The following is a 14,951-nucleotide window of genomic DNA, read 5'->3' as shown; positions in this document are numbered from 1 at the left end:
ACCATCCGTGCTGCCCTTCTGCGTATACATCAGTATTCAGTGCACGGCAGCTGTGTGTTGCATCATAGCAGGGGCAATATCCTGTAAACTGACTGCATTTTCTCAGTTTCCTGCAATGAACTAAAAATCTGCCACCTATCTTACCTACGAGTAAGCCTTTGTGATCACTCTATTTCATATTCCTGCGAACTGTACCACAGACATATTTGGATAAATTGACAGATTATAACTGTGAATAATAGATGATGGAGTCATGTGATATGTTTCCTCGTTTTGTGAATGCCATAATTTTACATCTCTGAACATTTAAAGGAGGCTGTCAATCTTAGTATTACTTTTAATTGACTAAATATGTGGGTAACTTTTCTTCGCTTACCTAGTTTAAGTTTTTATAGGACAGCCAAATATTGTTTTCCTCGATGCCCTTTCACTTTTGAATTTCCTGGTGTCCTTTATATATGAAATGGGAACTGCACTGTCACGCAATATGCAAATCTAGGTACATCATCTTGTGTTTGAAGGATTGTTAGTACCATATACCACAAAGAATGTGGTAATATATTCTCATTGCTCCACTTTAAGGTTTCATTCACGACTTACAAATGGCCATTCCCGTTACACCCAACCCTAATTTCAGTTTGTTTCTTTGCGTAATTGAAATCCGATTTATTTTTATTCACTTGATACTCTTGGTGACTATATTGTAATTGTTATGCGACATACTTTTTCCAAGTGTCTCAAAATAAAGTAAAACTTCCGCTTTGAGATTATATGCTAGAGTGACATTGTTACTTTAAGATACTTTGTTCGTTAATTTCAGTAACTTCGCGACAGCCCAGCGCCAAACCGCACTGGTTTACTTACAATTAAATTAGACTTGTATATTATACCTATTTTCTTTCAATTTTTAGAAATCATGAGCTATCTAATGCCAAAATTACGACCTGTTGTTATCTGTGGCATCCATGGAATAGGCTGTTATACTCTCTTGACTGATTTTTGATGAGTAAACTTAATGATGCCTTTTTATATACGTACGAATACTACTACAATCGTCGGGCTTAACGCAGAGCATGTTCGCTTTGCGAATTGACTGTAATAACAAACTAATGTAAAAGCTTTCAGTTCCTCGTATTTGATTGAGATCATCGACCCCCGTCATTCAGTGACACGTGGAACTGCCGATTTGTGTGAACAGTTCTTTTCTAGAAGTGAAAACGTGTAATCTACCTCCAGCCAGAAAACATTGCAATGGATGTTGAAAGGTGGCTACACTGAGCCACTGCGCCAGAGATTGGGCCAAAAAGTATTATTAAGCCGCCTCCACAGTGCTTGGAGAGAACTCGTAGAAGTCAGTGCTTGTAGAGAGCTCGTAGTAGTCAGTGCCTGTCGAGGACTTGGGGTAGTCTGTGCTGAGATGTTGTAGTGAGGAGTGTTTGTTGAGATGTGCTAGTAGGCAGTGCTTGCTGAGATGTGATACTGAAGAGTCTTGTTGAGATGTGGTAGTAGAGAGTCGGTGTAGAGATATATTGTAAGGAATAGAGTGATTTTCATCAATACAAATGAGGTAACAAACTCCGTTTCTTTTTATTTCAGTTTCATAAATAATGCGTCATTACAGGTTCAGTCAACAAAGCATCTGGCGTGTGTTCTTGTATTAGAGTTTAATTCTGCTTTCTTGCGCAATTATAGTATTTGTAATTTTCTTTTATCACGTCAGTAAAATTGGAATTTAAAAATTCTTGTCTTGTTGAAGAAGAACCGTGCCAGATGTGCGTTGAGTCATACTTCCACATACAGAACAGTTATACTTGTGCTTTGGTTTCGTAGGTTTCATAGTTGCTGGGGACTTAATTAATTAATTGTGTTAACGAAAATTTTCATTTCATTTTTTGTTGTTGTTCTTTGCAGTCAGATAGCGTAATAATACTAGTCAGGGCCAGCCGATTACGAGACACAGTGTAATCGGACAGACAGCTACGAAAAAAAAAAAAAAATATTTTCAATCATGATTAATTAAGCCCCTATGCACGTGGCGACCGCTGCTTCGGATCGTCCCTTGGAATTCTTCTGATTGTAAAAATAGTAGACCGTAGTATTGTTGTAGTAATTTGAGTTTAGTAATTGTAGTCTATTTTGCATGTGTAGATTTGGTAATTGTCATTCTTCTAATGGTATTTTTTCTCAGAATTTGATTTGTTGTCTTGTACACGCGTTTGACAATTTAGTGCAATTATTTCAATTGTTCGATTAATCGTGTTTGAGGGAAACATTTCATGTGAATGGTATTGTTGGAGATAAAGAGTCATTGTGTGTAATTTTCGTACAGTGACGAATTTTTTGTATGCTTTGTAAATGATTACGCGATCGATGAAAAAGGCAAAAATGATGGATAGTCAGAATGACGAAATTGTTGACATGGCGAACTCGCCAACACAGGAGAACAGTGTGATGAATAATGAAGTGGGAAACAATGTAATAAGTCGGGAAAATAGTCCGGAACCATTTCATAATTTTTCTCAATCAAAAAATTCACAGAATACGAGGTTAACGATAGAAGATTCTGGAATAGTATCGAACACAGATAGCTTTACAGCTATGACGAAGGAAACTGGCTTTGCGGGAAATGTTAGGGGCGAAAAGAATTTCGAACAAGTTAATATGGAGCAGTTGATGAGTGCAATATTAAATTTACGATCTGAATTAAAAACAGAGAGGGGAACAATGGAAACACGGTTAGACTCACTGGGATCACAAATAGGAACTATTAAAATAGAGATAGGTACAATTAAAACCGAGATGGAAACTTTGGGATCTGAATTAAAAACTGACATGGGAACAATGGAAACACAGTTTAGATCTGAATTAAAAACGCAGATGGGGACAATGGAAACACGGTTAGATTCACGAATAGGGACATGTTTCAAAAATATGAAAGATGAATTAAAGAAAGAAATCAGAGAAGAAGTACAACCGATTTTGCATTCTCACAATAATAGATTAATTGCAGTAGAGATTAGACAAAGGGAACAGGATAGAGAACAGGAAGAAAGAGATCGCGTGATAGTACAGAAACTTTCAGAGTTAAATTTACAACATGCAAAGGATAAGGAAGAAATATTTGAGAGAATCGAGGAATCCGTACCAAATTACAGATTAAATAACCTAACACAACAATATGAACAGTTAGCTACCAAATGTGTCAATACTGAAACCCGAGTCGCGACACTTACGGAAGACGTAAATAAACAGAAAGAACAAGTAGGTGACTTATCGGAAAGAGTTGAGGGAATTTCAGATAAACTGACAAATCTTAGTTTACATGGGGACAGAGATTCGGATGATACAGCACCATTGCCATTTGCAGAAACCGAAGAGTATCAGAACATAAATAAACATGTTGAAAATCAGGGAAAATTTAATGAACGCGTGAAAAGGGAATTTGAAGCTTTAAAAAAGCAAGTCAAACAGATCGAAGGCGAAATTGTAGGAAAAGACAGGAAAAGAAATTTGGAATCACAGATAGCAGGGGGGTTTGAAGAAAATAATTTGTTTCATTTACGGAATGCGACAAGAGAGCGCCAGGCGCGCGAACTTGGCAATAACCGTCATTGGGACTGGGACAGACGCGGTAGGTCTTTGTCGCCACGAGGCGAAAACTTTGATTATAAGCATTTTTTGACTGTTCGGAAATTTAAGATCTTCCGCAATTCTAAGAATGACATACATCCATTGCATGGTTAGATCAATTTACGTACGCACTTCCGCCAAATTTGCCACTAAGTCACAAACTTGAAATTATGTGCAGCTATTAATGTCCTCAGGGGATTCACTACTCTAAGTGAATATGTGCCGTAGCGAGCATAGGGCCCCGAGCTGTAGTGGTGCTATTTCTCTTTTAGTTTTCTGTACCGCTGCCTACTCTTTTACTATTCTTTGCATCTGTCAAAACAACTCTTCTACTATCAATCTATCTAGAGAGTAAGTAAACAATAACCGGATATGACTGTTTTACCCAAAAGTGATTTCGGAAATTACCGTTTGGACTTACTATATTTTCTGCAGCATTCATTCGTAGCTTAAACGAAATTTTACCTGTTTATCTTCGTGACAATATTACTTCATATGTTGACGACATTCTTATTGCAAAACGTTCTTGGAGTGAACACAACAAAATTTTGGATTCATTATTACGTATCTTTGCAAGAGTTGGTATTACAGAGAACTTGGAAAAATCTGAATTTGGTCGTTCTCAGGTGAAATTTCTCGGTCACATTATTTCTACAGAAGGTATTCTTCCTGATCCAGAGAAATTAGACGCTATTCGTAATTATGCTGTTCCTACAACAAAACGTGATGTTCGTAGTTTCCTTGGTGTCTGTAATTTTCTTAGACGCTTTGTTAGATTGGACGATTTGGCCACACCTCGTTTTTGCGATCAATCTGGAAAGTTCTTTTTAAACGAAAATCGGTCGACAACTCTGTTTGGTTAGTTTGTATTCCTGATGAGTGGGTTAATAAGCTGATTTGGTATACGCATTTCAGTTATGCACACTTTGGTCCCAGAAAATGCTTTCACAAATTACGAGAAAATTGCTACTTCAGTAGTATGGAAAAACGTATTCGCTCTGTTCTGGCCAAATGCAAATTATGTCAAAAGGCTAAGCCGCCAACAGTTTCTCACAGAGCACCGTTGTTTCCTATCATTCCAGCGAAATTAAAGGAGATGGCTGCAGTCGATTTGTTCGGTCCAGTGGTTCGATCTACTAATGGTTTTGCGTACATTTTCGTAGTGGTGGAGTTGGCATCAAAATACGTGTGTTTTACACCGTTACGCAAAGCAACAGCTCGTTCAGTATCTAACGCTTTCATCAAACATTTTCTTAAAGAAGTTGGTCATGTTGATAAGGTTATATCAGATAATGGATCACAGTTTCGTTCTAAAATTTGGCTTCGTACTCTACAGCGTCGTAAAATTAAACCAATCTTTATTTCACTTTTTCACCCTCAATCTAACGTTTCAGAGAGATGGATGAAGGAAATCAATAAATTGTGTCGTCTTTATTGTCATCAGAATCACAGAACTTGGGATCAGTATCTTCATATTTTTCAAAACATTCTGAATGAACTCTCTAATGATTCAACTTCTTTACCGCGTTTACTGATATTAAAAAACAAAGCACTGACAAATCGCATTTCTGAAATCGTTCCTTTTCCGCCTACACGGAGACTACGGCATTCTGAAGTTGTGAACATGGCTCTGCAAAATATTGCATCTGCAGCTGCTAGAAGAGAGAAATCAGCTAAGCGTCCTGGTCGTTCAAAAATCTTGTCAGTTGGTCAGAAGGTGTTAATTAAGTCTCATCATTTGTCTCACAAAGGAAAAGGCTTGTGTCGCAAATTTTTTTCTGCTTTATAACGGTCCATATAGAATTCGCAAAATTATACATGATAACACTGTTGAAGCAGAAACTCTTAAATCCCGACGCTCTAAGGGAATACATCACATATCAAACGTTAAAATTTTTGTGGAATGACATACTTTAGAGAAACTAACAGCTAGATGTAAACATGCAGAGAGTACAAGGATACCGCGCTGTGTTTTGGCGGCGGGACATACTCAAAGCAACAGTCAAGTCTACGCGCCGCACAAGGCAGTCGTTGACCGCGAACAATGGCTTCCTACGTCACGCGCCTACAGCTGATCGAGCGCTCAGTGCGAATGCACTGACAGCCGTAAACAAATACACAGTTTAATTTCTCCGATTAAATTCAGTATAAAGCTATAGTGACTTGATGAATTACGTTATTAACATTCAGTATTTTTCAGGATACGGTTCTATAAAATATTTAAGAACTTCAGGTAAATTCTGTGTGTCTCCGACGTTAAGAGGACTTGCTATCGAGAAATTTTCAGGAAGAATGTAATTTCGTAGAAGAAACTAATAAACTAAAAAGGGTAACTATTAATAGAGTTCATTTTTCAGGTAACATATTTCCACTTAGGTACGTACTTTAGACGTAATTTGCTGCTCGCGATTACGTGATTCATACTTTGTGCTAATTTCATGTTCTATGAATTTACGTGTGAAGCGACGTGTTTGCGTACATTTGCTGATTTTTGTCAATGTTTTATTAATGAACAGGATTGTTATTTGTATATATTATGCATCGCTTGGCTGCACTGCTTTTTCACTGAAGTCATATTTTTTAATTATGTGCCTTCTGTGCTTATTTATTTAAATTATAATTGTCACCTGATTAGTTGTGCTGATATGTATGTAAGTTATACTTTGTGATTTATCTGCTTGCGCCTTCATGTTTACTTATTAAGATTACATATGAACATTTATTTGCTTATGCTGATATGATGCTAATGACCTGTTTATTATGTTAGATAACATATGTTTGCTGCTATCCGTATGGATTGCATATTTATACATATCTGTTGTTGTCATAACTACTCTTTAATTTGGTGTATAGAAATGCTGATATACTGTGTACAAACAGAGAGTTTAGGTCACACTATTGGATTAATTATAGATTGTTCGCTTGGTAGAGCCTCGTTGTAAGGATTGTGCTGCATCCACTTGTTGACATTGTGTTTTCTACTGGTATATTTACTCGCTATTGCTTGTTTTGCTTACGCTCAGTGCCTTATATTTTAAGATAAGAAAATGAACTGCTATAATTCGACGAACGACATTGGTACAAAGAACTTCGTTGAAGTCACATGAGCTGGAGGTTTTATGGAAGCTGTATAAATTTATGCTAATAGGAAGGAGGCTAACGACATGACATACCGAAACTAGGTTTAGACCATTGACAGTTATTACACTGCATTTTTCGTGAGCAATTGAAATAGGAAGTGACACTTGACACAAAAAATACTCCACATGTTTGCTTCTGCCATAATTCTTGAAGTGGTGTACACACTGTGAAATATTATGATCATTCACACTGCGTAATCGTACTTAATTACTGAGAGCTATTCGAACTAAGTCTGTTAGAGGTTATGTATGCATTTCTTTGTTTATAATCCATAATGAGTAGAAGATTTGGGTCAGATGGATTACACAGAGGTTGTGTGTTGACAATGTGTCTTCAGATTGTATGGGATGATGAACTGAAGTTTGCACTAGGATTTTATCTGTACTTGTTCGAGGAGACTGACTAGAGGAAAGAGTTGTTATGGAAGTGAAATGATATTGGTAATAAGGTTTATATGTGTCGACGTATTGAAGAGGTATTATTGAGGTATTATTGAGATTGTGTGAAGTTGATGATTATTGGAGTTTTTGTGGACAAGAGGTAAGGTAAATGATATTGATGATAAGATTTATGTGTATCGACGTAAGAGGTATTATTGAAGTATTGAGATTATGTGATGCTAATGCGTATTGGAGTTTTGGTGTATAAGAGGTGAAGTAAGTGAGGTGCATATTTTTTTTGTTGGTCTTATGAAACAAGGAGGATGAAGATAGCAGACTAGAACACTAAAGTAGAAGGAAGATAGTCTATACACACACTTTGTTAAATCACTAAGCAGTATATACTTTCTTTTTTGAAGAGAGGAAGTATTTGCATATCTTGGCTCACTGACAGTTGTTCTACAACAGTACATTTGATCTGGCTTGGCAAACATTGGTCTTGACATGTTGACTATGACGTTGACTTAACTATTATTGACTGTTATACATTGCTGCCACTACTACTTGATACACATGATGAACATCAGATTTTGACAGAATTGCATTTACACAGTTAACACTATTCAGTTACACAGTAGTACTTAATGTGGATGAGAGATGAGTGAGTGTGTTTTGTGTGTTTTCCTTTCCTAATCTCACCCACCTATCTCCTAAATATTATTTTATTTGTTTGTAGTGGCTTGCACTGACACCCATAAATATTATAGGTTTACTGATATTCGAGTATTTGTAATAGTTAATATGACAATTATCTGATATCATTTGTGTGTTTATTAGAATTTATATGTCTAGTGTGTAAAGCATTTGTATGTGTATTCAAACTATTGTTCATGCCTGAACTGTCTGATTAGTGATGGTAAATATTATGAACTGTTACCTGCACCTCTTCAACATAATGGGTGCCACTTAGAAACGTTTAATTTCTGCTGATGAACTGTGTGATCAGTGATAGTGAATATTATGGACTGTTGCTTGTACTTTTTCTACATGATTGGTGCCACTAGGACATGTTTAATTTCTGCTTATAAACTTTGATGAACAGTGTGATCAGTGATAGTGAATATTATGGACTGCTCTCTGGACCTATTCAACATTGCTGGGTGCCACTAATGGAACTGCTTCTACTGAAATGAAGTCACTTGTTGGTGTCTGCACCTGCTCAACATTACTGGGTGCACAGATGAAGCTACTTCTATGGAAATGATATCACTTGCCGGTGTCTGCACCTACTCAACATTGCTGGGTGCCACTGTTAGAACTATTTTTACTGAAATGAAGTCACTTGTTGCTGTCTGCACCTACTCAACATTGCTGGGTGCCACTAATGGAACTGCTTCTACTGAAATGAAGTCACTTGTTGGTGTCTGCACCTGCTCAACATTACTGGGTGCACAGATGAAGCTACTTCTACGGAAATGATGTCACTTGCCGGTGTCTGCACCTACTCAACATTGCTGGGTGCCACTGTTAGAACTGTTTCTACTGAAATGAAGTCACTTGTTGCTGTCTGCACCTACTCAACATTGCTGGGTGCCACTGATGGATTGCTTCTACCGAACTAATGTGACTTGTTGCTGGGTGTACCTGCTAAACTTTACTGGGTGCCACTGATGGACTGCTTCTACTGAAAAGATGTCACCTGTTGGTGTTTTTTTTTTTGTATAAACTAATCATTGAAAGCATGTTATGTGAACATTTGTATAAACTGATTTTTTGTGTATTGTGTAAACTATTATGTAAAGCCACATGTATGAAAGAATTTGTATTGCCTACTGTATTTTATATATTGGGTTATTGAAAGGTCAGTGTAAAGCTAAAATTTTAACTAATTATGTGATATTTAGGTATTAATATTATCTTTTATTTTTGTCTGTATTTTTGTGGACGAATTTGGTGGTATTTTCACCACCAATGCTGGCAAAAATACCATCAAATTCTGGCCTGTGGAGGAGGGGCATATGAAAGGTGGCTACACTGAGCCACTGCGCCAGAGATTGCGCCAAAGAGTATTATTAAGCCGCCTCCACAGTGCTTGGAGAGAACTCGTAGAAGTCAGTGCTTGTAGAGAGCTCGTAGTAGTCAGTGCCTGTCGAGGACTTGGGGTAGTCTGTGCTGAGATGTTGTAGTGAGGAGTGTTTGTTGAGATGTGCTAGTAGGCAGTGCTTGCTGAGATGCGATACTGAAGAGTCTTGTTGAGACGTGGTAGTAGAGAGTCGGTGTAGAGATATATTGTAAGGAATAGAGTGATTTTCATCAATATAAATGAGGTAACAAACTCCGTTTCTTTTTATTTCAGTGTCCTAAATAATGCGTCATTACAGGTTCAGTCAACAAAGCATCTGGCGTGTGTTCTTGTATTAGAGTTTAATTCTGCTTTCTTGCGCAATTATAGTATTTGTAATTTTCTTTTATCACGTCAATAAAATTGGTATTTAAAAATTCTTGTCTTGTTGAAGAAGAACCGTGCCAGATGTGCGTTGAGTCATACTTCCACATACAGAACAGTTATACTTGTGCTTTGATTTCGTAGGTTTCATAGTTGCTGGGGACTTAATTAATTAATTGTGTTAACAAAAATTTTCATTTAATTCTTTGTTGTTGTTCTTTGCAGTCAGACAGCTTAATAATACTAGTCAGGGCAAGCCGATTACGAGACACAGTGTAATCGGACAGACAGCTACGAAAAAAAAAAAATATTTTCAATCATAATTAATTAAGCCCCCATGCAATGTGTGGAGAGAATGGAATTTCCCTCACTAAATTCATTGTATCGATGGCTCGCAAACATCTAAAGGCATTTGATGTCTCTGAGCTCTTGAGATAAGTTCATACATTTTCAACTATTGCAGTACTTTCGTCCTCAGTTGCATGTAATATGACGATATGTTGATAATTTTTTTTTCTTTTAGACCATCTAACTATAACAGAATGAAACTCAATTTTCGTGCCACACGTGTTTCGCCTTCATTTCTTCAAGGCATCTGCAGTGGCCTGGAATATGTACATAGTTTTGTTAATAGTATTTATTCTACGTTTCGAGACCACACGTGTAAAGGCTACAAACAGTTCTGGTAGTTGGCTTTTCTATGGTGTAGTAATAATTTGAAATTCTACTTACAGGCTCCGTAGATGTTCTTCTACATGTTGTGTTTTTGTTCCATTTCTGGCGCTGTCTTCTTCTTGAAAAAAATGTACATATACCATCACATAATCATACCAAGGGAGTCCACACACACACGCACACACACACACACACACACACACACACACACACACACAAATCACAGATATCACAAAATTACAGTCAATAGTTGACAATAACATTCGCCATTTAGCAATACAGCCGGCAGTTTTTTTTTTTTGAAAAAAAAAAAAGAACAGGAACATATCATCAAAACGAGTGCTAAGTTCCTGGTGCTGTGAAGTCTCACCAACATAATTTCAAATGACAGTTATAGGAAGGACAGCGCCAAAAACGGAACAAAAACACAACGTGTAGAATAACATCCACGGAACCTGTAATTAGAATTTCAAATTATTACTGCATCATAGAAAAACCAACTACCAGAAGTGTTTGTAACCTATATATACGTCGTCCCAAAAAGGAAAATAAACAATATAAACAAAATATGTTCATATTGCAGGCCACCGAATGTTTCGTGGAAAAAAAAAAAAAAAAAAAAAAAAAAAAACAAACAAGCGAAACACGTGTGGCACGAAAACTGTGTTTCAATCACTTGTAACTAGATGGTCCAAATGTAAAAGTTATCAGCATGCGGTAACAATTCATTCATATTCCTTTTGATATTTTGACGAGAGAGATACACATGTTGCACAATACTGCAAACTCATCTGAAAGTTCAAGATAATTAAAAGTGTGCCGCAACTGAAATGGATCCGCCGGCCGTGTGAACACATACAGTAGTTTGCAATACGCGGACGAATGTGGTTAAAGTTTTAAAGTTCTGTGCCATGTCGAATGTTTTTACAAAGATTTTAGGGAGGGGATTTTAACTTGTTTCCTGTGTGACAAGCTCGCCCATATTTTATGTAAGTGGCCAGACACTGACGGTTTCCTATGTCATTCTTGTCGCTATGTTATCCCTTACCTTAGGTTTTACCTTCTCAGGTCGTATTTTCCCTCTTTTCCTGCTTTGAGTGTGTTTTTCAGTTTTATTAGGTCTCTCCACATTCGTTCCTTTTACTGTGTGTCAGGGCGCTGATGACCTCGATGTTGAGCGCCCATAAACCCCAACACACACACACACACACGCGGAAAAAATTGTACGTAGGCTTTTGTTAGTTAATACTGCTATGTTCTACATAATCATCTTATACAGATTGTTACTAATAGTTTGTGTATGTCATCAGTTTAAAAGCAGTTACTTTACTCATTTCGTGCCCCAAGAAAAATTCACACAACAACACAGTTGTGAAAAATTTAGATTTTAATTCTTCTAAACGGAGTAATTGGACAGCCAGCTACATTATTTATATTTTTAGTACTTTTAACTGTTAAACTGGTCGCAGCTAGAGGCATGATATCTTTGTAGTGTCATTCTATCCGTTTGTGAGTAAGACTACAGTGAATGTACATTGGCAGCGCTTCCTAATTACCGTCCTTAAGAGATACTATTTTGGCATTGTAGACTTTCTGGTTTTGGCTCGATCCAATCTACTGACAATATGGTGGCTTTAGGTATAGAGCATACAAGCTTGACTATCAAGAAGCGCAACAGGAGACTGATTAAAGACTTATGTCTGTTAAAGCAAAATGTAATTAATAAAATAGCAGATTAAAAATTCTAACGGCGTTTAGTTACTTGTAAACTGGAATGCTAAAAAGTTTCATAAAGTAATATTTAAATTAGACTAAGGGTGCCCAGCATGAGCTTAAGTTTTTGCGAATGGAAGAATTGGAAAACGGCAGGCGTGGGGAATTTCCATTTTGTAATATCAGAAGTGGTTTCATCGATAAATTAAGGTGTGTAGCTAATCAGAAAAATCGATTGTACAATGTGTTGAAAATATATTCTGGAGACACAACTTAAATTCTTAGGTAGAAATAGGTTATGCAATAAAACCGATCAATTATCTCAAAGGGGATTACCAAAAGAATTAACCGGTTGTTGAAAAATCAGTAGTGCTATTCTTCAGGGACGGACTACCTACCAATATAATAGAGCTAGTAATAGGTGTAAATTAGTTTGGTGAAAGATGCGATTATACTTCAAGCTTTAACATTATACTATATAAATAGTGTTATTTAGCTTTCAGGACGAACGTCTACATATCTCTGCAGCTGGGGATCCAAACCCAGGTATTTTCGGCCGGAGAATCATTAAATTCTTATAAGATATTAAGGTCTTATTACACAGTTATGGAGCGCAGAAACCCACAACAGATTCCCGAGGCTTTCCAGACAAGATCAGAGGGAGAATATAAGCCGTTCCAGAAGACAAATGTTGTGACAACATACCGCGCCGTAAGGACTGAAGGCGACCGTAAGAAAGGAGGGTTACGTAATAAAGACTCAACTACACTGGTGGGCAGATAAGACATTATCAAGGGGAACATGAATAGAAAGAAGAATGGCGCCCTAGATAACAGTGAAAAGTTACCGGAGAGTCACAGTCTTTATGGTGCTCATTATACACAGAGCATATTAATGAACACCTGAAATGACAACCACTTTAAACTAAGGGAAGAGGCACTGTCTCGTGAGGCAGAACAGAGACGGATGCAGTAAATAAACGGCAGCGTCTTTAGGGATCGTTATATCTACTATGACGTAGATTGTGAGCATTTTCTCTGACCAGCCAAATTACGAGTAATATGCCTTCTGTTAAATGTTTCACTCCCATGGTATTGTGTAATGTATTTAACCGAAAACTTCATAAAAGAGACTATAAAAACGAGGGACGCACTATCGCCTTCTGAAAGACTTCTTAGGAAGAACCTTGGCGTGTTTCAAGTTTTTGTGGTGACTGTAGAGGACGTGACGGTCTTAATGTGGTTACATTGCCCACACCACATGGTTCACTCAGTAAAGGAGTGTTCTGGAACGTATGGGAAAGAGTAAATTGCTTTAGTGAACTTACTGATACTATAGAACTAATTCTAGGCAAGACACCCCTATGAAGCCTTTGGAAAAAAGCCATTACGGGACACAGATGTCATCTCCACCCGTAAGTATGGCCACTTTAGAGTGAGAAGGCGTAGTGATTTCATGGCGGTAAATGTAGTGAGCTGAACAGTCATCACAAGAAATTGAGCTTGGAACATCACTTGGAGAGAAAACTGAACTTACTACACTTGCTCTGGTGCAACACTTTCTTTGACGCAAAGAAAGTATTGTTACAGTGTGTGTGTGTGTGTGTGTGTGTGTGTGTGTGTGTGAAATCTTATGGGACTTATCTGCTAAGGTCATCAGTCCATAACCTTACACACTACTTAACCTAAATTATCCTAAGGACAAACACACACACCCATGCCCGAGGGAGGACTCGAACCTCCGCCGGGACCAGCCGCACAGTCCATGACTGCAGCGCCTCAGACCGCTCGGCTAATCCCACGCGGCTATTATTACAGTATAATCACGAGACAGTTCACAGTTCAAGTCTGAGCTGGGTCCTCGTTAATTGTAGGACACTGGAGAGAATAATTATCCGGAACGTCCAGGGTCAAAGAAATCCGTCAGTAACCCGCAGAACAACAATACCAAACATAGTCCGATTGAAATACAGTAAACCATCAGCTGACAACAGCATGGTGTAAGTGAGGTAGAGACCTAAACTCAGGCCAATTCGAAGTGCCTTGAAGTACACGATGCCCAGTGTTTAGCTCGGGCTTGACGTCAGCGTGCAAAATGATCGTCTCTGTATTGTAATTGCTGTACCAGGGAAGGGAAGGTATCGGTGAACGAGCCAGTTAAAGATTCAGTGTGTTGGAAGAGGGTCCCATTCCATGGGAGATCACGTGCATAGACGTTGAAGTCGGGAATGTAAGTTTGCCACAGGTCTGAAGTAGAATCGAGCCAGCTACAGGGAACAGTGGATGTCGGTATTTAGGTGGAAACCACTAAGCTTGGCTTGCACCTGGTAGGTGCGTCATAATAGAACTGTGCAATTTGCGTCCACTGAGAACATTTGTCATCCATGCGTGGCTAGGGCGATACCTGATATAAGTTGTAGGAGCTTCATGTACGTAACCGCTGTAGTTAGCCTTGCAGCAGTGCCACAAGAGTGTATCCCTGCATCGGACTGGTCCTATGGGAGGCCAGGAACTATCAGCACCTCGACCTTCGGTTTGGTTGACAGAAACTTCTCCAACTGCACCTTAAAATCGCGAACGAACTGGTTGTCGACACCACTGGTAGCCGAATGGAGCAGCCAGTTGTCGAGTGCTTTATGCCGATTCCAGAACAAAATTCGAGTGACAGTCTGAATGAAAAACGAGGGCTATTGTTCGAAACGATTGTGTAGGCGACCCCTTCAGTGAGAATATTTTCTTCCAGTCGCCTGTTATTTCCCTTGCTGTCGCATTTGACAATCATTTTACACCAGGTTCCAGGAAAATGTGTGCGTGACAATGAACCACATCCCTTTGAGGAAGAGCTTGACAAAATCAACGTGGATGCCTCCCATGGCCCAGGCTTTCGAATGGTTGCGGGGATGCTGATTGGATTGCCATGCAGGTGTCATAGGATCAGGCTGTGTTCCGATGTCCTACGTAATTCCG

This window comes from Schistocerca americana, chromosome 5 (assembly GCF_021461395.2).
Source record: "Schistocerca americana isolate TAMUIC-IGC-003095 chromosome 5, iqSchAmer2.1, whole genome shotgun sequence".
Lineage (NCBI taxonomy): Eukaryota > Metazoa > Arthropoda > Insecta > Orthoptera > Acrididae > Schistocerca > Schistocerca americana.
This window is presented reverse-complemented; position numbering follows the sequence as displayed.